The 27,421-nt window shown below is 40.0% G+C and overlaps 1 protein-coding gene and 1 pseudogene across 5 annotated transcripts in view; one reads left to right on the plus strand and one right to left on the minus strand.

Annotated features, from left to right (window-relative positions):
* Positions 1 to 27,421, minus strand: part of SORCS2 (sortilin related VPS10 domain containing receptor 2) — a 1,292,493-nt gene that overhangs the window by 1,097,194 nt on the left and 167,878 nt on the right. The window lies entirely within an intron of this gene.
* Positions 20,610 to 23,921, plus strand: LOC140511149 (E3 ubiquitin-protein ligase NRDP1 pseudogene; annotated as a pseudogene). The gene is made up of 2 exons (XR_011969448.1): positions 20,610 to 21,714; positions 23,652 to 23,921. The product of XR_011969448.1 is annotated as an E3 ubiquitin-protein ligase NRDP1 pseudogene (transcript).

Genomic DNA, 27,421 nt, shown 5'->3' on the forward strand with positions numbered 1-27,421 from the left:
AAGGCACTAATGGGAATGGGGGCGGAGGCAGAACAAGACAGGCATCCTGCAAAATAACAGCTATCTTTTATAGAGAGCTTTAAAATTTGCAAAGTGCTTTACAAATATTATCTCATTTTATTGTCCCAGCAACCCTGGGAAATAGGATTATCATGGGTGGTTTGCAGATGGGGAAACAGGCCTAGAAAGAAATTAAAGGACTTTGTCCAGGGTCACACAGTTCCATAAGCGTTTGAGGCTGGATTTGAACTCAGATCCTCCAGATTTCAGTTTCAACACTCTACCCATTGTACCACCTAACTGCCAAAAAATATACAGCATGTGAGATTTGCAAAGGTTCTTAAATCACAGAATAGAAGAACTTAGAGTATATAATGTTAAAACTAGAAGAGAGTATATACTATATAACATAAAATGTCAGAAGAATAAGAACCTCAGAACATAGAACATAGAATGTCAGAGCTGGAATGAAGCTTAAAACATCAAATATCTACAGAAGGAGCCTAGGCTGGAATCAAATGAACACCCAATGTCAATATATGAAAGGACCTTTGTGTGTCTCAACCCACATTATTCCCATTTTATAGATAAGAAGACTGAGCCAAAGAGAAGTTAAATACTCTGCCCATAGTCACACAGCTGGTAAATAAGAGATGTGCTCTTCCAAGTCCTATGCACTTTCCACTATGTCAAAGTGACTCACTCTTTCATGTCCTCCAAAGAGGTGTCTCTTCTATTCATGTAAAAGACTCTAACACAACAACTCCTGCTATAGAAAGGGTCCCAATTCATGTAATCAGGAGAAAACCTTATATTACAAAGGAAAGCAGACTTTTTGCTCTCAGAGGCAAGAGTTCAAATCCTAGACAGAGCAAAAGATTCAGCAGTAGTTCTTCATATGCTTTCAAGGATAGTAAAAAAAATTAATTACACACACACACACACACACACACACACACACACATTCAGTTGGCAGACCCACAAGAAGCTACCCAACATGTTCTACATTGCACCAGCAGGTGGCGATACAGTTAAGTGCTACAAACAAGTGGATGCGATAGAACTCAGTTAAGCAAGAAAGGTTCTGGGTTCTAATCACAATTTTTAGGGAACTGGAACTGCTAGCTAATTCAACACATAGGAAACACATCCCATACCAAAGTTTCCCTGCTATCTACAGAAGTGGTGGGGATGAAGGGAAATAAAGATTGTGTAAAACAGTCAATATTCATTCATTCAGCATCGATGTATTTGAAATAATGTATGTGTGAACTGGTTAAACATTAATGTTGATAATATATGATACTAATGGAAAGAGGGCCCACTATCACCTAGAAAGTGGACTATCACATACAGAGCTGCAAGGCAGTCATGACACCTCTAGTCTAACTCACTCCAATTCAGAGATTGTTTCAATGGAATCCCTGATGCTTGACTCTCACTCAAGACCCTGCTAGGACATTTCTCCTGACAAGAACTTAAATTTCCTGAATCAGGTAGTTCTATCATTGGATAGACCTAATTAAGCCTTCCCTAGCCCCTCTTAATTCTGGTGCCTTCCCTCCGTTATATTTCCTATTTATCGTGCACATAGCTTGCTTTGTACATATTTGTTTGCATGCTTTCTCCTCCGTTAAGTTTCTTGAGCGTAGGGACTGTCTTTTGTCTCTTTTTGTATCCCCAGTGCTTATCATGGTACCTGACAGGTAGTAGGCTATCAAGAAACATTTATTGGAGAATGGGGAGTGATGGTTTTCCTCATACATAGTCGAAATCTTCCTATAATTTGTCTTCTATCTAGTTTTATACTCTGGAGTCAATTGAAACAAGTCTAATCCTTGTTCCACAGCAGAGCCCCTCAAATATTTGTAGACAGCTATCATGCCTGCCCTCTTCCCCAGGCTAAACATCCTTGATCCTTTCTATCATTCTTCTTATAATATGGTTTTGCATTAGGAATTATAAGCATTTTTGCTGTTCTTATAGTACTTGGAGACACAAACAACATATTATGCATAAAATGATAATAATTATAGTGATATTGAGGATGGCCATTATAAAGATCTTGAAGGTTTGCAAAGATTGGCCAAGATGATAAATTAACCACAGAGAAAGCCTCACTAGTAAATGAAGTGGATAGATCTGATCTTTTACCATTTTATTCGGGTCCTGATGAGCATTCATCTTTCAAGATTCAGAACTCTATCCAATTCCTCACCTGTAAAATGAGCTGAAGAAGGAAATGGCGAACCACTCCAGTATCTTTGCCAAGAAAACCCCACATGGGATCACAGAGTCAGACATGACTGAGCAGACTTAACCACAACTCTATCCAATTGGAGAACAGTGGGTCTCTATTACAGTTAATTCAACAAACACTGATGAAGCACCTACACTATGCAAGACGCTGGAGGTTAGGAAGAACAAAAACAAATCAGTCTCTCCCTCCAAGGAGCTTATAATCTACTAGAACTCTATATTCTTCTATCCTTAATCCTTATCAGCTGACCTTTCTCAGGGAGAAATCTAGGTTCTACTAAGAGCTTCAGAACATAGCTACGATGAAGTCCACTTACCAGGAGAGGGGATTGGAGGCAGCATGGGACCACAGGTTTAGAAGTGGAAGGAACCTTAGAGATTATCTCATTCAACTTTCTCATTTCAGAGATAGAAGTAACCTTGGAAGACCATATACATAGTATGTAGGAAAGTGAAGATATGAACCCGGGTCTTTTAAATCCCAATCTAGCATTCATTCTACTACATAATACTACCTGTTGAAGGAGAAAATATTGGATTTTCACGACTTTGAGTAACCCCAACTTTGGAACCGTAGGCTTCTCTGTTTACTAGCTGCGTGACCATAGGCAGTCACTTCAGCTTTCTAAGTTTCTGTTTTCTCCTGGTATAACATGGAAATAATAACAATTGTGTTCTCTGCCTCATGAGGTGTTTTCTCATGAGGCAAAATGTTAACTTTAAAGTGCTATCGGAATTGCTGTTGCTATTAATGAAAACCTCAATTAACAAGAGAACTATGATGATCCAGTGAACTAATTCTTCCAATCCTATTCACCAATCATAGCTATCACTCAACATCAACCCTCCCTGCCCCAATGGAGATGAAGCCTACTGAAAATACAGAAAAGAAAGTTCTTACCACCAAAGTCCATGAAACTATTAAATGGTTCAATATCAGAAATGGATAGGACTTAATCAGTGGAAATGGCATTAAAGAAGATACATCATCATCTGTCTTAAAGTATACCCTTGGGAACATGGGATCTTTTCATCTAACCTGCAGCTAAAACCTTCCTTCTGTTGAACTGTTTCTCCCTATTAGAACAGAGTCCACGAGAGCAGGAATTGTCACCCTTATTCCATTACTTAAAACCATGCTAAGCACATAGGGTTAATGAATGCTTTCCCATGCACTTATTCACAGATAACAGAAGACCTGGCAGTACCTCTGAGATAACTTTCTGAACATCACATAAGACAATTCAATTCAAAAGACACAGAAGACTAGCAAAACTGGACTATAAACATGTAATGAACTAGGATGGCCACAGGGATTTTTTTTATTTACTAATTCCTTCCCTGAAATCATTTTTTCAATTGTGTCCTAAGAACCTATGACAGTCTGCCCAAATTTACCCCTAATAAAAGTATCTTCTATTTTTAGAACACTTAATAGTTATCATTTGCAACTCATGTTTTCAAAACTTAGTTCTCAAAACCAGTGAGAATACAGTTCAAATAGGACTAACCTAGATGAGACTTGGCCAAGTTCACACAGATGGGATTTGAATATAGTTCTTCTGATTCAAAGACCAGAACTCTATTCTCTATAGCATGGGAGTAATGAAGAAGAAAAAACCCCACAAAAAATGGCAATTCCAAGTAATATAACTTTTATTCCCTTATTTTCCTGACCCTACCATGGTTAGATCAAGCTTTAGTGACCTTTCAGTTACCCTTTTATACACTATGGTAAGAAAGAGAATTAAATCTTGTTTTAAGGGTAGCTCAGGGGAATTTGTCAAATGTCGGAGTCTAGAGTAATAGAAGACAGGTCTTTCCCCATATCTACTTCTCAAAAACAACTTCTCTTAGTAAAGCCAAGGGCTCTTCTCCTCAAGACTCACTTATAGAAACATGACAGAGAGAGAGAGAGAGAGAGAGAGAGAGAGAGAGAGAGAGAGAGAGAGAGAGAGAGAGAGAGAGAGAGAAAGAGAGATCATAGCTTGTTCAAGCCTTAGAAAATAGAGTATAGAAAGCTAGAGTGGAAAGGAACATAAGAGGTAATTTAGTCCAATATTGTGTTTTGCTCTATGTTAGATAGACTAGTAGGTGGCTGGCTGGGACTGGAAAGTATCTTTCCACTTCTCAATATGATTTCATAAAATCCCCTTAAATTATCAAAAAATAGCAATACAATTAACTGGTTTCATTTTGTCTCAAGGATACCCACAGTATTGTGGGTAAAGCACTGGATTTTAAGTCAGAATAGTTCAAGTCCCTTAGGCTCTACTGCTTAATCTACACAACCACAGAGTGGGAAACTCAAGTCACAGCCTCTGTCTCCTGATCTGTGAAATGAGCACTCTAAGCCTGGCCCTGTCTGCTTCACAGGACTGTTATGAGGAAAGAGGTCTGCCATGCCAGCAACTATCTCCCTCTTTTTAGAATAGCACCTCTTGGAAGTCCTTCAAGACTCAGCTCAATCATTCCCTTGGGAGGAGACCCTCCCTGCTACCTTTCCCCTTCTCCCCAGTTGTTTCTGTGCCTTCCCCTCTAAAGTTACCTTTTGTCTAATATGCTACTACCAGGAAACAGTTAATAAGTCACTTAACCTCTAGAGGCCTGTTTTCTTATCTGTAAAAGAGAGGGCCTGAGCTCGGTATCAAAGCTTGGAGTCTCTAGGGTCTCTTTTGATTCATATGTACTACATCTCTCTGCCACGTTCTCTGTCCCTCTCTTCCTCTCTTTATCTCTCTCATAGAATTAGTTAATATATGTATATGTAGAGAGAGAGAGAGAGAGAGAGAGAGAAAGATAGATATAGACATAGATATATACACACATTCTTTAGGTATATATCATATATTCAATATACAGTATATAACATATTTAACAAATAAATGTAATATAAATATACAAACTGATAAGTACGTTGATATGAAGAGTCTCTATATTCTATACACGGTCCTACACACGTATAATAAATCCATATATAGAATACACATATATTATATGTATATAGAATATACAGTATATATATCAGCATGTTAGTATATAAATATAAATAGGACTATTATGTGGATATAAAGATCATATACATGCTATATACTACATAGACACATATACAGTATAGTGTATATGTTAGCGTGTATACTAACATAATAGTAAACTATGTATATGCATACACACAAACAGGACTAGTATGTGGATAGGAATAGAATATATGTTATGTACATATAGTATACATATAGTGTATATATGACATGCACATACACACACACAAACAAACACATATGGGGCAGCTAGACAGTTCAGTGGATGGACTGCTGGGCCTATAGTCAAAAAGACCTGAGTTCAAATCCAGCCTCAGATACTTAATAGCTGTCTGACCCTGGGCATGTCACTTAACCTTGTTTGCCTCAGTTTCCTCATTGGTAAAATGAGTTAGAGGTGAAAAAGGCAAACCACTCCAGGATCTTTGCCAAGAAAATCCTAAATGGGGTCACAAAGAGCTGGACATGACTGAAAACAGTAACAAAAAAATATATACACACATACATGCACATATGCAGAGAGAGAAAGAGATGTTTGTGCACACGTGTGCGCGCACACACACACGCACACACACACACGCATACACACACAGAAAAACGCCTGGGCAAAGGACATTGGAGACAGCTCCCGATGGTAACTCTGTTAACCAATCCCCCCTCTTCCTCCCTCCCCCACAATCTCCAAAGAGAGAAGACACAGCCCTTCTGTGTGACATAGGATTTAGTTTTCAGCAACACTACACTTTTCACTGCTTCATTCAGTGCCGTCTCTCAGCTCTCCACTGCCAAGGCAACAAGGAGCAAAGCCAAGAACTTGCAATCATCAGGACAAAACCTGAGATGGGAAACTGCACAGATGGAAAGCTCTGGCTCTTGACCGAGGCCCCGGTGGAGATTCTGATAATTTGTGAAAATGAGGCTCCAGCCCTTTCCCTAGGACATCAGCAAGACAGGGAGATGACAATCACCATATTGTGGAGAAGGCAATAGGCCACTGTTGGCAGCCACCCCGATGTGGGGGGGTGGGAGGTCCTGCAGTCTGCCTGTGTTCAGGGTAGGGACAAGGACATGATCCAGCTCCCCACTCACATCACAGAGAAGCAGAAAAGGGAGTCAGAGAAACTCAGAGGCCACAGACCCGGGTACTGATCAGTACTGGCTGGAAAGCACAGTGCTTAGCAACCAGTAAGCAATTAATAAATGTTCTATAGATGTGACCCTCTTGGTAAGTCACTTGACTACTGTGCCTCAGTTTCCCCACCTGAAAAATGAGGTCTACCTTGCTTATTGGGGGAAATACATATTCTAAATTATAAAGCATTTCATAAACATGAAGAATTAGCATTTGCCTTGCCTTCCGTGAAACATCAATGGTTCCACATGGCCAGTGGAATGTGTTATAAATCACTTAGGCTGGCATTTGAGGCCTTCCATAGTCTGACTCCAACTTATCTTTCTGCTTTGTCTCACACTATTCTCCTTTATATATTCTATGCTACACACAGAATATACTATGTGTATTACTTGTATTAGAAGTTTCCTGATTGCGTTTTGGGTTTTTTTTGCATTTGCTAAAAAAAAAAATATGTTTACTATACAGCTTAACTCCCTTCTGTTAATTTAAGCCTGCTGTTCCCAATGCTTGGAAAATATCTCCCCTCTTATCTCTTCCTGGTGAAATCCTTTCTTCCCAAGCCCTGTCAGGTGCTGTTTCATCCAAGAAACCTTCCCAGTTTGCTTCAACTAAAAGGGAGCCCTCTGCTTTCACGCTCCTATATAATGTGCAACTAAATTATTTCTACCACATTGAACACCAGAAGCCAAGGACTTTGTCTGATTCATCTCTGTACCTGCCATCTCCAGCACAAGGCCTTCACTTAGTAGGGCCTGTTAGACTCAGAGACTCATGGATATAAAGCTAGAAGAACCCTCAGAAGGCTCAGGTCCAACCCCTTTATTTTACAGATAAAGAAACTGTGGCAAAAGGAAGCTAAGCAACCTACTCCAAATATCCCCAAAACATTTAACAGTAGAGACAGAATTCAAAGCCAGGTCCTCTGATGACAATGCAACTGCTTTTAATTTTATTTACCAATTTTATATTGGTAAAATACTTATCAATTTTATTTAACACTTAGGTATTGCACATCTATTTCACTGAAATAGACTAGACTTAAAATCAACGAGAGTAGATTGAATTATTGAAATGCCAGGCTACAATGAGGTCTTCTGCAGGGCTGAGATCCATCCAGTTTGGGGACAATTATGAGTTCACTGGATGATAAGTAGCTGTGTAAGAGGATATTATTAACTAATATTCAGAGATTAAAAGCTCTGATTGTGGGTTCAAGATGCGGGTACTCCAGATCAGAAGGTTGTGAAGCATATGGAAAGGTCTACATTTGGGGTCCTCCAAATTATTCCTTAGCAGCTAGATGGCTCAGTGGATAGCGAGCCAGGCATGGAGTCAGGAACAAGAGAGTTCAAATCCAGCCTCAGATACTTACTAGCTGTGTAACCCTGAGTAAATCACTTCACCCTGTTTTCCTCAGTTTCCTCATCTGTAAAATGAGTTGGAAAAGAAAATGGCAAACCACTCTAGTATCTTTGCCAAGAAAACCCCCATGGTTTTACAAAGAGATGAACGCAACAGAAACAACTTCACGGCAGCAATAATGAGTTGTGCCTTGAGACCCAGGAAGACAAAGGTCGAAAAGGAGTTTCTGAAGGATATTCTCCCTGAGAATTCTGCTTACGTGTTACCAAAGCTTCCTCCCCATCACCAGAACCACAATATCCACACATTTTTGCCAGTCTTCTGGGGGAGTGCCTCTTTATCATCAACTACATTTGTCCTTGGGAGAGAGACAAATGTGGCTGTCACCGCACTGGCTCCAAGATATCAGGACCTACCACTTGTGTCAGCCCAAACTTCAAGAAATCACCTGTGCTCCGGGGTGAAGCTATGGGTCCTTAGGATTTAGAGCTGAAAAGTATCTTAGAGGTCATCTAGTCCAAGAGGTTTTTATATACGTATATATTTTTTTTGTCACGGACCCTTGGTAGCCAGGAAAAATCTATGGCCCTCATCTCAGAATAATGCTTTTAAATACATAGGTGTTTTTAAAAATTACGTTGAAAGAGCATATATATATGTACATATATATATGTATATGCATGTGTATGTATGTGTATAACATATGCATATATATTTTATTATTAATATATTATTTAGCAAAATTTTAATCTTATACTTTTATTATATATAACATAACAATGCATTAATATTTATTTCTTTATGATATTATATATTACATATAACTATTTCAACATGATTTTTTATAATCCTATATATTTAAAAACATTATTCTGAGAAGGGAGTCATAGGCTTTACTAGATTTTCCAAAGGTTCCATGTCCAAATACATGCGTATACAAATATATGTGCATATAAACATATATATATGTGTGTGCATATGTATCTAATGTGTATATATACATGCATAGATATATACACATACATATATACATATACACACATGCATATACATACATCTGTATATATATATACACATGCACATACATGCATACATACATAATGTTCCCCAGACTCCAGGGACCCAAGGGGTACATGACAAATATATAATATTTTAGTATATAATTACATTAATTAGTATTATAATTATATTAGTCATTAAATGGTATATAATTATATTAATTCAGATTTATATTTAATTAGGATTCCCCAGACCCCAGGTTCACAACTCCTACAACACTCTCATTTTACAAAGAAGGAAGCAGAGGCCCACAGAAGGGAGCAAGATTGACCCAAGGTAATATAAGCTACTATTTTATTCCATTTCCATTTAATCCACACTTGCTAGGCACCTAACAGGTAAAGGCCTTATGCTAGGTTCTAGAGATACAAAGATGAATAAAATCAAGTCCCTACCCCTCAAGGACCTTACCACGTAGTAGAAAACCTGGATTTTAAACCTAGGTCATCTGACTCTAAATTCAGTACTATTTTTCCCAAATTACATGTGAGCTGTGGAGGTACTGCAGGGGAACAGAAACAGTGCTGCATTTGAAATCAGCGTATCTGGGTTCCACTCCCAGCTCTGCCATTTATCACCAATGTGACCTTGGGCAGATCAGTGTCTCAGAGCCTCAGTTTCCTCATCTGTAAAATGCTAAGATTTACTAGTTCACTACTGCTATAGCTATGATGGGGTTCAGTCATTCTGGAAAGCAATTTGGAACTATGCCTAGAGAGTTATCAAACATACCCATTGACCAGACTATATCCCTACAGGCCTATACCCCAAAGAAGCCAACGAAGGAAGAAATGGGTCTTTAAATACAAAAATATTTATAATAACTCTTTTCACAGTAGCTAAAAATTGGAAAGTAAGGGACTGTCCTATTGGAGAAGGACTAAACAAACTGAATGCTATTGAATATGACTGTTACTGGTCCATATGAAAAGATGAACTGGACAATTTCAGATGGAAATGGAAAGCCCTCTGTAAACTGATAAAGAGCAAAAAGTTACCCTGTAAGGTAAGTGCTCTTACTGGCCCTGTTTTACAGATGAGGAAACTGAGGTAGATAGAGGTTAAGTGATTTGCCCAGAGCCACACAACTAGTAACTCTGTGAGGCAGGATTTGAACTCAGGTTTTGCTAATCTCAATTCTAGCCCTCTATCCACTATATCACATAGGTACCTTTTTTTAAAATGTATATTTCCCAGATCCTTTTTCCAGAGGACATTATCGTATAGACACATTCCCTTCCAAAATTAATTCCCATCTTTAGAGTAATTTAAGATCTACAAAGTATTACCACCTTCAACCACTCTCTAAGGTGAATAATGCAAAGATACTGATTTACTAGCCAAGCTAGTAAATGGCAGAGCTGGCATTTGGATGAACCAAAGTCCTCTCAAGCCCAGCCAAGTTCAATGTTTTTTTTTTTTTCCGCTATTACACAACCCTGAATCAAGGCAAGGACAGAACATGGCTTCAGAGCCACCTTGACCTTCTTCTGAGGTTTTTGAGGGGACAGCTGCATGTCAAACAAAGGACTAACCTGGTCATTTCTTCCTTCCCTAACTAACGGCCTCACAGCTGTATGGGATCTGGCTATAAACAGATGGCATAATATCCCCTGAAAACCTTTCTTTTATTGGTTTGCAATCATCTCCGCCACTTCTTAGCTTCCTTTTTTACAGGTTTCCTTAGATGTTTACAGAACAAATAAATTAAAGGGGGAACCACAGACAACCTCTCTCAGTTAAGGACCCAGCAGAGACATTTATTATCACTTACCAGCACCAGTTCTTCTCCCACTGAGCCCACTAATTGTAAGCTCTCCAAACCCCAGCCTCAACCGGCTCTTCCCCACTTTTAATCTAATCCCTTCTTGTTTTCTTTTCTCCCAGAGTACTTAGATCTTAGAGGGTTGGGGGAAGAAGGAGGAGGTACTTTTCAGGCAAGTCTGTTGTAAATTTACTCTAGTGAGCTTAATTTTTCCCTGGGACATGATGGTTTCCCAACATATACGGTGCAACATTATTCAAGAATCCTGTACTTAGAATGAGGATACCTTGATTTGAGTCATGGGAGAGTCACCCCTTTGGCCTCAGTTTTCTCATCTGTAAAATAAAGATCACAAGTCTCCTGCTACCTAACTCATAGGTTTGTTGTAGAGAAAGCATTTCAAGGACCTTAAAGTGCTATACAAATATTAGCACTTGTTATTAATAATGAAGTAATAAGTCCTCTAGTAGTTAGAAGAAGTAGCACTATAGAAGAGAAAGTGTGATCAGAAGTCACTAATTCAAATCTCCTCTCAGCAGCTTAACTCTCTGTGCAGTAATTACTTTGGGTCTGTGTTTCCTCATCTGTAAAAACAAGGCAGGGGAGAACGGGACAGAGTAGATCAAACTTAAGTAGAAATGGGGACTACTAAGCTGTAAATAAGGACTTTGGCTTAGAAAACCATATGTAAATATTATCTATGTCCTATTTAATTTTTATTTATTTTGTGAAATATTTCTCAATTCTGTTTTAATCTGATTTATGCCAGACTCAGGAGCATTGGGGCAACATTTAGCCAGCATATCTGTATGTTTAACAACTCTACCCTGGATAAGCTTTGAGGATCTTTTTAACTCTAAATCTACTTTTATTGTTCAGTTGTTTCTGACCCTTCATGGTCCCACTTGGGATTTTCTTGGCAAAGATACTGGAGTGGTTTGTCACTTTTTTCTCCGTTTAACAGATGAGGAAACTGAGGCAAACAGGGAGAAGTGACTTGCCATGGGTCATGGGTAAGTGTCTGAGGTCAGATTTGAACTCAAGGAGATGAGTCATTCTGACTCCAAGACTGGCATTCTATACACAGAGCCACCTAGCCACCCCGTAATCACATACCTTTCTAGTTTGCCAGAATGGTATAAATACTCGTTTGGTACAATGCAAATGGCCTTGGCCTTGAAGCGACCTGGCTTCTTGTCCTGGCTCTGCTGTGACATCAAAGGTAAAGTCATTACCCCAGGTCTGGACCTCAATATGACGAAACTGAACCAGATTATATCAGATCATTTCAAAGGTCCCTGTTGCCAGTTTTGATGTTATAAGGCCTCTCTCAGCTCCAACTGCACCCTGTAGAGGCAGCATGACAGAGTATAGAGCTTTGGAGTCAAAAGACCTGAGTTAGAATACTGTCTCTGTCACCTCTTATCTATGTGACCTTCGGCAAGTTACTTAAACTTTCTCAGCCTTGGTTACCTCACCTCCAAATGCTGCCTTTTCAGTTCCAGATTTCTAATCTTAGGATCCTATGTTCTTTCTATAAAATAACATTTTGAAAGTAGCTGTATCCCAGAGGAAAAAGAAAAGCACGTTTAGGGTTCTCCATCATTAAGGCTATAAGGCCACCGTTGTTTCTAGGCAGAGCTGGATAGAAATATTCTGGTGGATAGAACATTAAGCCTGGAGTCAAGAAGTCCTGAGTTCAAGTTACAGCACAGACACTTCCTAAATGTGTGACCTTGGGCAAGTCACTTAAACTTCTGTTTGCTCTTGTTTTCCCAGCTGGAAAACAGGAACAATAATAGTTCTTCCTCCTTCAAAGTGTGATTGTGAAGATCACAGGAGATAATACTTCTAAAGAGCTTAGCACAGTTCCTGAATGTGTAGTAGGTGCTATATAGTTATTATTATCATTATCACTGCTGGCTGTGCGCCTCTGGGCAAATCACTTAACCTCTATTTGTCTCAGTTTCCTCATCTGTAAAATGGTGATAATAATATCTTTTACCTCACAGAGCTGTTATGAGGATCAAAGGGCATCATTGTAAAGCACTTGGCACAGTTCCTGGTCACATAGTAGGCATTATATAAATATTATTTAGCATAATTATTATCACCATCCTTGCTGGTTGTGTGACCCTGGGCAAATCACTTAACTACTATTTGCCTCTGTTTTCTCAACTGTAAAATGGGGATGATAATAGAACTTACCTCACAGGGTTGTTGTGAGGACAATAGGAGATAATGATCTTAAAGCACTTAGTAACAGTACCTGGCACCTAGGAAGCACTATTTCAATGTTAGCTGGTATTAGTCTCTAGAGTCAGTAGCTAGGTGTCCACACTGCTCACCAACCTTTAAGCATATGGGGTGTCCTCTCAAAACCCAATTCTTACAATCTGGTCTCATGCAGTAATACATGGGCCTTTGCCAGATCTGTTGAGAAACAGAGCCCTTGGTGTGGTCTGCTGGGAACCTTGAACAAATAGAGGCTTTCATAAATTCCCTTCTCATCCCTGACGAGTTCTCACTCATGAAGCTCTATGAAAGGAATCTTCCTAGGTCAGTGTTTAATATTATCAGGCCAATTTCATCTCAGCGGAGAGATACAAGTGCTTTTCCAAAATAACATGAGTTTCTTAACATCTGTGTTTTCTATCTAGATTGCCAAGGGACCTGATTTTGTGTTGGATGCTCCCTGGATATTCCTTTCTTTTTTCTGTTGTGTCCGAGTTCTGGCCCCCTAAAACATACCTGGTGTGGGATTCACAAGGAATACCTGGCAGCAGTGAAATCTCAGCCCATTGCACTAACTAAAGAGGGGAAGCACAGACTAGAATGTTTGAGCTGGGAGGGACCTTGGAACATGGAACATGAGATATTGGAGAGTGAAGAAAACTCAGTTATTAGGCATAATCCAGAGGTGGGGAATCAGCAGCCTTGAAGCCACACGTGGCCCTTTGACTGAATTCGAATTTCCTTTTATTAAGGGGATTTGCTCCATAACCTGTCAGAATCATGGAGGCTCTTCAAGCCCAGAATGTAGAGCATCAGAACTGGATAAAATATTAGAACTTAGAATTAAGCTTAGAACTTACAATTGAACTCAGTAAGAAGCTGGGAAGGACCTCAGGACAGAAAATGGACATATGAGCAGAAACTAACCTCAGGACAGAACTTTGCACATATTAAGCACTTACTAGAGCTTGGTTGAATATGAATTTGTTGAACATAGACTGCTGAAGCTGGAAGGGATCTTAGAACCTGGAATTTTAGTACTGGCAGGCAATTTATCTACCCTAACAGAAGGATAATGACAGTAAACATTAAAATGTCCCCTGGAAGCACACATGGGGATATGTTGGGGAGGAAAGAAAGGAGAGGAGGAGGATTTCTAGGCCTTAGAGCTAGTTCTTTTATGCTGTAACCGGGACAGCTAATTTGTTTTCCAAATGAGAATCTCTGGGGGATAAAAAATCTCCAAGGGGTCTATGCCCTTTGGTTTCCAAATCCCCGTGGCATCTTTTGGGATGAGAACACAGCCTCTTAATAAGACTGAGTTAGCCTACACCCAGGTCAGCCAGCTCCCCCAGAATGGCTTGGGTCATCCAGATGGTGATAGGCTCCCATGGTGACGCAGGCTAATGAGCCCCAAAAAGCAAGATACAAACACAACCCCCCAAAGATATTACCTTCCCAGGCAGGAAGTGTTCCAGCACCCATTAGAAAGGCCTGGTGTCTTATCAAGGGGAAAGAATTGTTAACAGGGTTCTAGTTTTCTTTTGTTTTTTCCTCTTGACTAGAGAGGGGTGGGGGCTGGTTCTAAGCAATGACTGACCCTTTCAGGGTGCCTGGAAACAGACTGTCATTGAAGCCAGAAGAACAGAAAGTGTGAGCTCCTCCAGCCTCCTCCAGATAAGGCCTTTCCCACTTCCCAGCTGGTTTTTTGGATGTGCAAATAGACTTTGCTTGCTCTTTGATAGGCCCAACTAGTTCAGCCCCAACTACTGTTATCCTTGAAGTGCTGATAAGAGATTCTAAAATATGCTAATACCCGAGAAACTCCCCAGAGTTATAATGAAAAGCTTTACATAAATTGTGGTAGGCGGTTAAGGTCTGGGTTTGGGGCTCTTAACTCTCGGCAAGGCTTATTCATATATTGTTGAGGGTTTGCTGGGTTGCTGTGAGGGAGGGGGCACTTTGTAAATCTGAAAGCTCCATCTAGTTCTATTACAGTGATTGCTGTTGGTGACGTTATAATCAATTCTCAGACTCTCCCTGCCTCCAAAGCTCATCTTTTTCACATCAATATTTCTCCCAGGGAGGCTCAAAGTGCTGAGAATCATGCAACCCCAGGATCTCAGAAGAGTGAGAAAGACCAGGGAGTCCCCCAGAAACAGATAGGTGGTCCAAGCTTCCCCAGGATGGCATTGAAAAGGCTGAGGATAAGACGATGTCACTGACAAGGAGAAAGTAACAGGGATGACAACAGAGATTAGCCTAAGAGCTGTTGAGGTAAATAGAAGTCTTCCAGAGAGATTTGGGGGAAAGATGTGAACAAAAATCCCTGGGTGAGGAGGGAGAGATGAGATGGTGCCTAGACTGTACATTGCTAAAGGATCAAAGTTTCATTGGGTCTGTCTATGTTGCTGCTGTTAAGTTGTTTTTCAGTCACGTCTCACCAAAAAGGGGTAGGGGAGGGAATCAGGGTAGAATCAGCCCTCCAAAATACTTTATGCAAACACCCAGGGACTGCATGGTACAGACACAGCTCTGTGGGTACATACATTGACTTTGGAGGCCAAGGAGGCTAACGGTGTATTAGAGCCAGCTGCAACCAATGGTCTCAGGCAGATTGTTAAAATTTCAGCGTAAGCAAAATGTATCGTTTTGTTGATTATCTAGACTTAATAAAATGATGGACAAAGTGTTAGTAATTTGGATTAAATTAAAAAGTATGTCCTGGGTACTTTTTTAATTTTATTTTAATAGCAGGTTGTTAAATGTCCATATTTAAATCCTGCCTGTGCAACCTAGGGCAGACCATTGAAGCTTCTCTGGACCTCAGTTTCCTCCTCTGTAAAATGAGGGCGTTTGATTAGTTGTCTTCTTAACGTCTCTTCCAGCTCCAAATCTATGATCCAAATATGAATGTGGACAGCAAGTTGAATCAATTACTATTTTCATAAACATAAACATGAGACTTACAATATTGACATAGCTGGGATTGAATCAATTGAACATGAGAGCAGTTAAGCACAGACCTGGGAGCTAGCTTCTTGACTTTTACTTAGAAAAATTATTTTACCTGAACCTTCGTGTCTCATCTATTAAACATGGGTGACAATGGTAGCTAATTCACTGAGCTCTTCTATGGATTAGTTAGCTAATTAGTGCACTGCATTCTGAATTTTTAAACATTTCATTAAAACTCCTGACTGCCATCCAAAAGGATCAGAGTGAATGCAATTACACAAATTTATTTTTATAGAAAGGGTTTCTTTTTAATAATAGCTCACATTTATATTGCATTCTGTGGTTATAAAGTATAGACACAAATTCCCTATCCCATTTGATACTTATGGAGGCAGAACAAATATTAATGCCACAGATCTAGAATTGAAAAAAGACCTGGGGGGAGGTAACCTAGTGCAACTCTCTCATTTTACAAGTGGGGAAAGTGAGGCCCAGAGAGGAGGGATGGATTTCCTAAGGTCACATGGGCACTGTCACTTCCATTTCACAGGTCAATAAACAACAACTCACAAGGTCACTGGACTTGGTGTTAGAAGTCCTGAGATTTAGTCCTAGCCTTAGGTCACACACACTTAAGAAACCTCGAGTTTGTTGTTGTTCAGTCACTTCAGTCATGTCCAACTCTTTGTGACCTCATTTAGGGTTTTCTTGGCAAAGATACTGGAGTGGTTTAGCCATTTCCTTCTTCAGCTCATTTTACAGATGAGGAAACTGAGGCAAACAGGGTGAAGTGACTTGCCCAGGGTCTCACAGCTAGGAAATGTGAGGTCAGGCAAGACCAGGACTTAAACTGAGGACTTCTGACTCTGAGTCCCATGTTCTTAGTACTCTAGCAAGCTGTCTTTCCTCTTCTAAGTACTTTTAACTATTCAGTCAACTACTAATTTCCTGCATGGAGCTGGGAAAGAACAAAAGGATCTATTGTCCATCAACATTGTTTGAGAAAGTAGAGAAAACACTAGTTTTGGAGCTGAAGGACCCGGGTTCAAACCCCAACTCTGATTCTTTCTGCCTCTGGAACCTTGAGCAGGGGAAGAAAAAAGTCTGAGCCTGGGAGGGGTTGGACCAGTTTTTATCTAAGAATATTTGTTTAAAAGAATCCCACTTCGACTAATTAAATTAAAGAGGATCCCACATCTTCCAGCATGAGTTCCAAAGATAAAAGAGGCAGATGTAAGTATACAACACCCTTCCTCAATTCTTTTTTTTTCCTGGAAGAAGAAACAGCTACCAACCTAGTCCCTACAACCGTGGTAAATCAATACATCTGAATTACTAAGAAGCCTTTTTTTCCCTCTCAGTCAAGTGTCAAATTAAAGCCAATCAATATAGGCATAATACCTTTCTTTCAAAAACTACAGGTAATCTATTGTATGAACTCAAACGCTGTAAAATTAGACTCCCTCACCAGGGGACACACCCAGACTCAACTATGTCTGACCAAACTAAGACAAAAGTGAAAAAATAAAATAAACCCCAAACAAGGCCTGGACTCTGAAGAGTCATTTAATCTTTCCTCTCATGTCAATTTGTGGATCACATCTAAATGGAATACATCCTTTCTCTAGATGGGGCAATTCTTTCAAATATAGCATTCATGATATAAGGAAATGTTCTCCATGACTAATTTTAACCTGATGGGGTTAGAGCATCCTTTCCCAATGCAAAAATTCAAAGTACGGAATGTGATATCGACAGAAACAATCCAACATAGTAGAAAGCATACAAAGTGAGAGTCAAAAGATCCAGGTTGTAGCCCTGGTCATGCTTTTAATTCGCTGAGTGAGTTTAGGTAAGTCATTTCCCCTCCTGGGCCTCAGTTTACTAACCAGTCAAAGGAGAAGATGCCTGCTCAACTATCCTTGTCATTATGGTAATAGTTAATGACACCAAGCTATTTCTAGCTGTTTAGAAAGAGAGAATGCAAATTAGACCGTCACTAGAAACCAGCTAAAACAACAGGTCTCAAGAGAACCAGATGGAGGAAGCAACTTCCTATTGTTAACAGAGTAGGACCTCCTTGATCCAAAACTGACTCATCCCTTAAACAAAAGGAGGAGGTGCCCTCACTAGTTCTCACCTCTGACAGCTAAGAGGAATACAATGGAAAAAACACTGGACTGTAATCTGGGCTTAATTTTTGCCTCTGAGCAGTATCACCAATCTTTGTTAACGGAGACAAAGTCATTGAGTTTCCCTGATTTCTTCATCTGAATGGCCCTTTGATCTTTTCAGGTTCTAGATCTATGACTGCTACCAGCCCAAAGACAGCTGAGGAATCAGCTACATCTGCTAAGAAGGAGCCTAACATATGACTTGAGTACTCCAGAGATGGTAGATGAGCATCAACTAAGAAATATTCTGAGGTGACTTCCTCCTCTCTCATTTCTTCTCTCCTCTCTTTCCTCTCCTCTTTCTTCTCCTTTCTCTTTCTTCTCCTTCTCTTTCTTCTTCTCTCTCTTCCTTTCCTCTTCTTTTTTTTCCTGGTAGTTGAAGAAGCACTAGTAGTACCTTCTTCTGACTTTTTATTCATTCTTTTCCTCTGTCTGCCTAGTTTGGAACAGGGAAGACTTCATGGCCTGATATCCCTAAGAGTCACCTGCGTCCAAGAGAGAGAATCCAATTCTATCCTCCTTGCAAGCATGCTTATGCATCTTGTAACTTGAGAGTTACTACTAAGGATTACATTGGCAACTTATTTGTATGTTTGTAACAGAGCTAGAAATTTACCCCCAAATCTCTTCACTTCTCTCAAACAAAACCTTGTATTCAAGGAGGTTCATTTCTCCAAATGTCCATTGCCTTAAAAGGTCATGTGTTAAAGAGTATGCTAGTCTCATATGTGCTGGAGAAACATGGGCAATAAGGTTTTTAAAATTAATTTGATCAATAGATTTTATTTTAGATCACTTTGATTCTCCACTATATACCTCCTCCTTTCCCAAGCTAAAGAACTAGTTCCTAGAAAAATAAAAAAAGAAAGACAGAAAAAGGCAGGTCATCAAAATTAATAAACACATCAACCAAATCATGCCCACCATAGCACCCCTAACCTTCGATAGATAAAGGAGGGAGTGAATTGTCATATCTCTTCTTTGAGGTTGTTTGGTCATAATTACAGAGAATTTGTTCTGATTTGCTGTTACAGTTGATTTTATTTACGCTATCGGAGTTATCACATGTATTTGAGTTTGGGAGGAGGATTAATAAATAAATAAATAATGAGGCCAAAAAGATCAGTTGAAGCTAGGTTGTGAAGGCCTTCAAAATTCCAAACAGAGAATTCATATTTGATCCTACAGGCATTAAGGGGCTGCTGGAGTTATTGAGAAGAGGGAGTGACGCCATTCAACTGTGCTTCAGGTTTAAGAACATCACTTAGTTGTGGGGAGAATATATTGGAAGGGGGGGAAACTTGAGGCAGAAAATCCAAATAGGAAGGTATTGCAGTAACCCAGAGGTGAGTAGGGCCTAGACTAATGGTCTAGGTTATAGTGTATGTGAGAGTGATTAATTTTTTTTTTTAAATGGGATTGATGTGACGCATGCTTTGGAGAATTCACAAGACTTAATAGTTGATTGAATAACTGGGGTGAAGAAAAGTGAGGAACTAAGGATGACTATGATTTTGGTAGGACAGCTAGGTGGCACAGGGGAGTCTAGAAGTCAGGCCCTGGAGTCAGGACAACATCTTCCTAAGTTCAAATCTGGCCTCAGACATTTACTAGCTGTGTGACCCTGGGCACTTCACTCTGATTGCCTCAGTTTCTTCATCTATAAAATGAGTTGGAGAAGGAAATGGCAAACCACTTCAGTATCTCTGCCAAGAAAATCTCAAATAGAATCATGAAGAGTTGGTCATGACTGAAAAACAATTTAACAAGAACACCAAAAATGCTGTTGCTAATCTACGTGACTGGAAGGATGGTGATACTCTCAACAGAAACAGGGAAGTTGGGATGAAGGATTGTTGTTGTGTTCATCCTTTCTTTTTGAAGAGGACCATGACATCAGAGAAATGACGATATGACTTGCACTTTGTTTTGAGTGAGGGAAGACTGTGCAAGGTCACCAGCTTCACTTTTTCCTCCTGAGCTATCTGAATCCAGTGACCAGATATTCATCAGGATGACTGGAGACAGCCCAGGATGCAATGGGAGCTCTGGCTTGGCCATGTTGGGTTTGAAATGTCCAAAGGACATTCAGTTCAAAATGTCTACTAAGTAGTTGTTAAGGTAGTAGTGGAACTCTGGAGAGAGACTTGGATGGATATATAGATATAGGAGTTATCTGCAGAAAGATGATAAATTCATAAGAACTGATCAAGTATAGAGAAGAGAATATGTCCCAGGATAGAAACTTTGGGGCATGACATGAATGATGACTTGGCAAAGGAAACTGAAAAGACGATATCACATACCTAGGGATAGGGAGAAAACCAAGAGAAAAGTGTCATGAAAAACCAGAATGGATAGGGTATTTAGGAGAAAATTTTGGTCAACAGAGAGGTCAAGAAGTACAAGGATTAAGAAAAAAATCACTGGGTATGGTAATTTTGGGAAAAAATGGTAATTTTGAAAAGATCAGTTTCACAGAGTTCACAGAGTGCCATGATAGGCACAGTGGCCTCTGCCCCAGTCAGTTCAGGGGCACAAAAAACCCACAATGCTTCTAGAGCTAGAGATCCTCATTGTGATATCACAGCCATCCCTTTAGTGATGGCGCCACCACAGAAAAGAAGGCTAAGCCTCAACATAAGTTACAAGATGGGTTACTGGGAACATCTCATGAAAGAATGGGATAGCTGGCCAGGGGTTGGGACCTTGTGAACATAGACCCTGCCCCTACACCATCTACCAGGACCTGGTCTCAGCACAAAGCCATGGGATATGACAGAGCCCGTTTCCTGGGAGATGTTGATGAAGACCTCATCTGCCCCATCTGCCGTGGTGTTCTTGAGGAGCCCGTGCAAGCTCCTAACTGTGAGCATGCCTTCTGCAACACCTGCATCACCCAGGGATCTTCTTGGCAGCAGACATGCCCTATGGATGGAAGTGTGGTAACAGTCCCTCACCTGCGCCCTATTCCCCGAATTATGCGGAACATGCTGTCCAAACTTCAGATCACCTGCAACAATGCTGGGGCTGGTTGTAGTGCCATCTTGAGGCTTGACAATCTCATGGCTCATCTCATCAGTTGTGAACATAACCCCAGGTGTCCTGTGGCCTGTAGGCATGGCTGTGGCTTAGAGATGTCCAATGAGGAACTGCCCAACCACAACTGCATCAAGCACCTACACTCCATGGTCCAACAGCAAGAGATGCACATCACGGAGCTGGAGAAGACATCAGCTGAGCAGAAATATGAGCTAGCAGAACAGAAACGAGACATTCAGCTGCTGAAGGCCTATGCCCGTGCCCTCCACAGTGGCAGCCCCAATTTTCAGGAACTGGAAGATACCAATGAGTACAATGAGACCATACAGTTGGTAAACTCCTTGCAGCCAGAAAGTGTGACAAGCTGGGAGGATGGGATCTCCACCCCAGATACTACGCACCAACCGATGATTAAGACTTCAATAGAAAATGACTGCTCAGTGCCATTGCCAAAAAGCTGAATCCCCAAGAGCAACTGGTCCCTGGCCCTGGACACAGTAGGGACAGATCAGATGAAGCAGCGCTGCTTTGTGAGTTGCAAGGCCAATGTGTCACTGGAAAGATGATAATGGTGGTGAATGCTTATAAGAAGGAACACATGCATGACCAATGACCAGAGGCAGGATTTGGCACGATGTATACCCTCTGGTGTACAAGACATGAAGAGAACCACAGTGAAACCATCAAGTAAGAATGATTCTTGAAAATCTAAGCCGTCACTCGCCATGCCTCTCACCACCCCACCTCCCACTGCCTATAATTAAGCCTCATTTGTCCTGTTCTAGATTGAGGTCATTCACCTCTTTCTCCTTCACTTCTCTAGTCCCTAATAATCAAGATGGAGATAGGGGTATGGATGTCATTTATTCCTCTTTCCTTACTATTTCACCCTAAATTTTTGGAAAGGATCAACCTGATAGGCAAAGTCCCTACCCTCTCTACTCCCCCAGTCTCTAGTTGCAATTTTTTTCCTGAAATCAAAGAGAATCCATTGCCTTTAGATAAGTGGAAGGAGGTATATCTCTACCTCTTAAGACCTTCAGTTAGAAAATAAAAACCAGAAATTTGGAACAAATCATCCTCCTGGTGCTCAATAATATTTAGGGGAAAAACCAAAAAAGTCAGAGGTAAAACCCAAAGCAGAATGAGCGTGAGCCAAATGGTAACTGACTGATGCTGATGTCTGATGGAGAGTGAAAACTGGGGAGCACCCATGACTTCTGTGTTAAGCAGGAATGTTGATATCTCCACCCTAGGGTGGTAGATTCTAATATAATGTGAGGGAAAAGAAATTTGCTGGCTGAGCCTGTGTTTCCTCCTGCTTCATTCATAAATAGGAGCAACGGTGTTTTAAGTTTGGTAGGTGAGGAGAAGGATGGGAGTGAGCATCACCAGTTAAGAGCCACTACCCAAGGCTCCTTGCTCTTTGTAGCTATGGTGGTGGATACTCCACACATCCTCACCTGATCTGGAATGTCCTTCAATAGCTTTGTCATTTCCTTTGGTCTTCTGTTCTCTTTGCATTTCTCTCCATTTGGTGAGCTCTCTGTATTTGAGTAGAGTAAACCAACCAATCATTTTCACCACAGTTCTCAATACAGTCATGCTTTGGGAATTTAATTTATTTACAATTTCCTCCCTTAAAAAGAGATAAAAAAAAATTCAAAAGCAACCCCATCAAAAAAAAAACCTAATAAGAATATTTTTTAATCATCCTATTTTGTAGAAGGTTGGAACTAGAAAGAAACTTGAGACATGGAACAAAGAATCTTAGTGTTGGAAGGGACCTTAGAACATAAAATGTTATCACTAAAAGAAAATTAAGCTTAGAAACATGGCTCTGCACAGTATGAGGAAAAAGAACCACCACTGTTGGTTGGGTGAGGCTGGACTGGGCTGCACTAAGGTAGTAAGGCTTGAATTTTCAAGAATGTCAATCTCACTAGGATATGTACCACAAGCTAAGGTGGAGACTTGAAAGATCCACACAGATGGATCTCATAGACAGATCCACACAGGCTAGGATATTAGCCAGATAAGCAGGTGTCAAGGATAAACGATCATTCCTAGGACACCGTAAGACAATCGTTAATTAGCTGTGAGTCTTTATACATCTCTAAACTCTAGTTTCTTCATCTGCAAAATGAGAGAACTAGACTATATTATTCAATTCTGACTTTTTTATGATTCTGGATTGAATTTTTATATTCAGGTCTGAATATACTTATAAGGCAAACTAACCTTTTCCCCCTTATGAGTTTGGGAGAATTAAAGAACTATTAGAAGAGAAGCCAAAGTTACTTTTAGCTAAAAGATAGAAGATTTGACATTAACATAGCCCTGGGCATGAGGAACAAGTGTCACCTTTGGACACCAAAGTTCACAGAGAATTATAAAAATGAAAATGTTCAAAGTGAAGATCATAGGAAATCAGGATTTGATTTAATCAATGAACAAGTATTTAATCAATCAAAAAGTATGTTAAGGATTAGTAAAAAGGTACAAAATGATACCTTAGCATTTGGTTCTTTAAAAGTTTACTCTAAAGATGTTATCTACTTTGCTTACTAAAGGATATAATTATCTTAACAAGGAAATATTTGTTTCATATTCTTCTTTTAAAGGAAATACATGGCAAAACCCAGTGTGGCTGCATGGAGAATCATCATTGGAACCCCTCAAACATGTCTACCTCCTGTGACATTGCTTGGCCCTCCAGGACCTGGCACACCGCCACCAGCATCACCCCCACCACAGGGTGGCAGCAGGCTTTGTGTGTTCTGAGAGGTTAACAAAACCCGTTTGGAAGTTGAAACTGTAAAAATAAAGCAATGAAGTGACAAAAAAAAATGTGCCAAGTACAAAGATCATTACTCTCTTTTTAGGAGACCTTTACAAAAGTTGCAATTTTTCATTCTGTTCCTATCATCAGCAGATTCATCATATTATTTTTTCAGGTCTCATATCAAACTTGAATCTGAGGTCCCGGAAAATCACAAAGCTGGTAATTGTTTTCACTTTTCTTTTCCATGAGTCTAGTTGTCCTTTGTTTTTAATTAACAGAAGGGGAAATTTGTTTTCTTGTTTTTCATTCTCAGTATAGCACTAATTGAATCCCTTTCATCTGCTCATCCTTTAATCCCCTCAATTTCATCAATAGGAAAAGTAATACATTATAACTTCTCTAGGTTGATAAGATTTAAGAACTGTTTTGCATACTCACTGCATAGGCCCCATACTAGGCATGTTAAGGAATGAAATATGAATGCGAATAACTCCTGATTCCTGCCCCTGTGGAGCTTAAAGTCAAGGAGGAAAGATAATCAATAAATAGAACACATGGTGCCGGAGCTGGAAGAGTCCTTAGGAAAAATCTAGTCCATCTCCCTCAATTTACATATAAGGAAACTGAGCCTCAGACAAGGAAGCAACTTGCCTGATGTCACACCACAGGTTAGGGTTAGACACCAAACCCAGAGGCCAGATCTGATCCTTGTTCCCGTGCCTCTGCAAACCCATAATATAAAGTGGAGAGTGGTAAACATATTCAAAAAGGCACACAAAGAAAACTAAGAATTTACACAATGATTTAATGTTAAGGCTGAAAATAGAATAAAGGACTTAGGTCTTTTAAAGTGTATAGTGAAACCACATTAATCAACCCTAGTTTATTCAAAATAGGGCATGATTCAAAACAATTCAATAAAACCAACTGGTTTAATTTCGAGTTCACTTTTTCCAGTCCTTGGCTTTCAAATTAACCCAGGTTTAACTAGATGAGGAAAACGGTGGCATCATGGAAAGAATTCTGAACTTGGCAAAAAAAAAAAAAAAGTATTAAATCCTGGCTCTGCCACTCACTAGTCCCATGACCATGGGGAAACAACTTAAAACCTCTCTTTGCCTCAGTTTTCTCATTTGTAAAAAACAAGGAGGGAGGTCGGGAGAAGGGAAAGGTAATAATACTTGCATTACCTGCTTTGCAGGGCTATGGTTCGTGTTGTACTTTCTTAAGTTCACATGTACTTTAGAATCTGACAGAACAGGAAATTAAGTCACAGGTTTAGAGTTGGAAAGGACCCAAGAGATTATCTAGTTCAACTCCCTTAAAATACAGATGAGAAAACTTACCCAAGGTCACCCAGCTGGTAGGTGGCAGAGCAGGAGTTTGAGTCTGACCTCAAAATTTGACCTCTTTTTAAGGCAGCTAGATGGCTCAGTAGATAGAACATTAGTCATGGAATCAAGATCTGTGTTCAAATCTGACCTTAAACAACCAGCAGTTGTGTGACTTCACTGGGCAACTAATTTAACCTGTGTGCCTCAATTTCTCCAATTGTAAAACGAAAATAACAGCAACTACCTCCCAAAATCAAATGATATAATATTTTTAGAGCTCTTAGCACAGTGTCTGACAAAGTTTGTTATTGTTCAGTTATTTTAGTCATGTCTGACTCTTCATGACCTCATTTGCTGTTTTCTTAGCAAAGATACTGCAGCAGTTTGCCATTTCTTTCTCCAGTTTATTTTACAGATGAGGAAACCGAGGCAAACAGGGTCAAGTGATTTGCCCAGGGCTACATAGCCGGTAAGTGTCTGGGGTCAGACTTGAATTAAGTTCTCCCTTACCTCAGGTCTGACACTATCCATTGCACCACTGAGCTGCCCTGGTACCTAATAGTCACTTAACAAAAGCTTGTTCCCTTCTTTCCTCTGTACCAGGTTTATTAGCCATAAAGTGTTATATCAATGTTTTCATTATTATATCCCTTTGTAAGAGAAACATTATAATCTTTCAATCTTCTGTTACAAACTGCTAAACAGTAAAGCCCTTATTCGTAGACAGATCTTGCCTTTCATACTAGAGAGGCTGTCAAATGCAGTAGAAATTGGACTGATAAGAAAATGGGTTTAAATCTTGTTCTGCTCACGATCTTACACAAGTCACTTCCCATTTATAGACCTTCTATAAAATGAGGGCTTCATGGAATCTATATTTAGGGCTGAAAATAGGAGATCTCTGTGTCCAACTCCCTCATTTTACAGAAGAGAAAACTCAGGCCCAAAGGAAAGTGATTTGTCCAGAGTCACACAGCTAGGTGTCTAAGGCATTATCTGAACTAAGATCTATCTGGCTCCAGGCCCAACATTCTATCCACTGTTCAATTTATCCCTAAGTACCCATGGAACTCTTAACATTTTATGATCAGCACTTCCCTGATAGAACATTAAGCATTCCAGGATGAAATTAAATGATCAGAGTTGAAAGGACTCACACAACCTAACACCGCTAAAGAAGGAAGGGTGGAGAACTGTACAATGATTGGTCAGTCAGTAAGCATTTATTAAGCACCTGCTATATGCCAGACACTTTGCTAGGTGCTGAGGATGCAAAGAAAAGTTAAAGACAGTCCTTGATCTCAAGGAGCTCAGTCTAATATGCAAACAACTAGATACAAACAAGATATGGATTGATTGATTGATCAATTGATGCATAGAGACAGACATAAAATCATTTATTTTTATACCTGTGTGTGTGTATGTATATACATACATATATTATATATGTATGGTAAAGTAGAAGTAATCAATAGAGGGAAGGTAGTAGAATTAGAGGGCTCAGGAAAGGCTTCCTGTAAGAGATGGCTCTGCCAAGAACTTGTATCTATTCCCAGGAATCATCAAGAACCAGTCTGGGGCCGATAACAATGGGAAGGAGAAGAAAGGGAAATGTGAAGTATGGATATGGGTAAAGGAACCACTTTCACCATGAATGGGACCCGTCCAGAATGTAATCTCTTTCAGGCAATGCTAGTGTTCCTCCTCCTCCTCTTCCACCTCCTTCATTTTTTTTTCCCCTCTACCCTCTCCTCATCCTCCTCTTTCTCCTCTCCCTGTTTTTCACCTCTTCTTTTCTTTCTCCCCTCATTTTCAAGATTCTTCTCCTTATCCTCCTTTTCCACTTCCTTTTCCTTCTCCACTTTTTCCTAGTTTTCCTTTTATCAGATCAGTACCTCTGATTTAGAAGTGAACCTCAGATCATGGCATAAGGTCATCTCTTAGGATTGCATTCATATTCTGCCTCGGTTGTAAAGCTGCCACAATCAGTGTGTTTATCAAAGGGCCTAAGGGCAGACTCTGGACATGGGCACAAAGAAAGATGTTGAAGATGAAGTTATTGTGCGAAAATCCTTGGCTCCGAAGAGGAATGCCGAATGACTAGGCAGCAGATGAGGAGAGGCAGAATCTAATCGCATTACAACTGAGCCCCAAACTAGGCTGGGAACAGGTACAGTGAGAGGCAAGCTGACTGGGAGTCAGAAAAACTAAACTCCAGCTTGGTTTGCACCACAAATGCAGTCACTGGAGAGGCAAGGTGATGCACTGAATAGGG

The sequence above is a fragment of the Notamacropus eugenii genome, chromosome 6 (assembly GCF_028372415.1).
Source record: "Notamacropus eugenii isolate mMacEug1 chromosome 6, mMacEug1.pri_v2, whole genome shotgun sequence".
NCBI classification, from domain to species: domain Eukaryota; kingdom Metazoa; phylum Chordata; class Mammalia; order Diprotodontia; family Macropodidae; genus Notamacropus; species Notamacropus eugenii.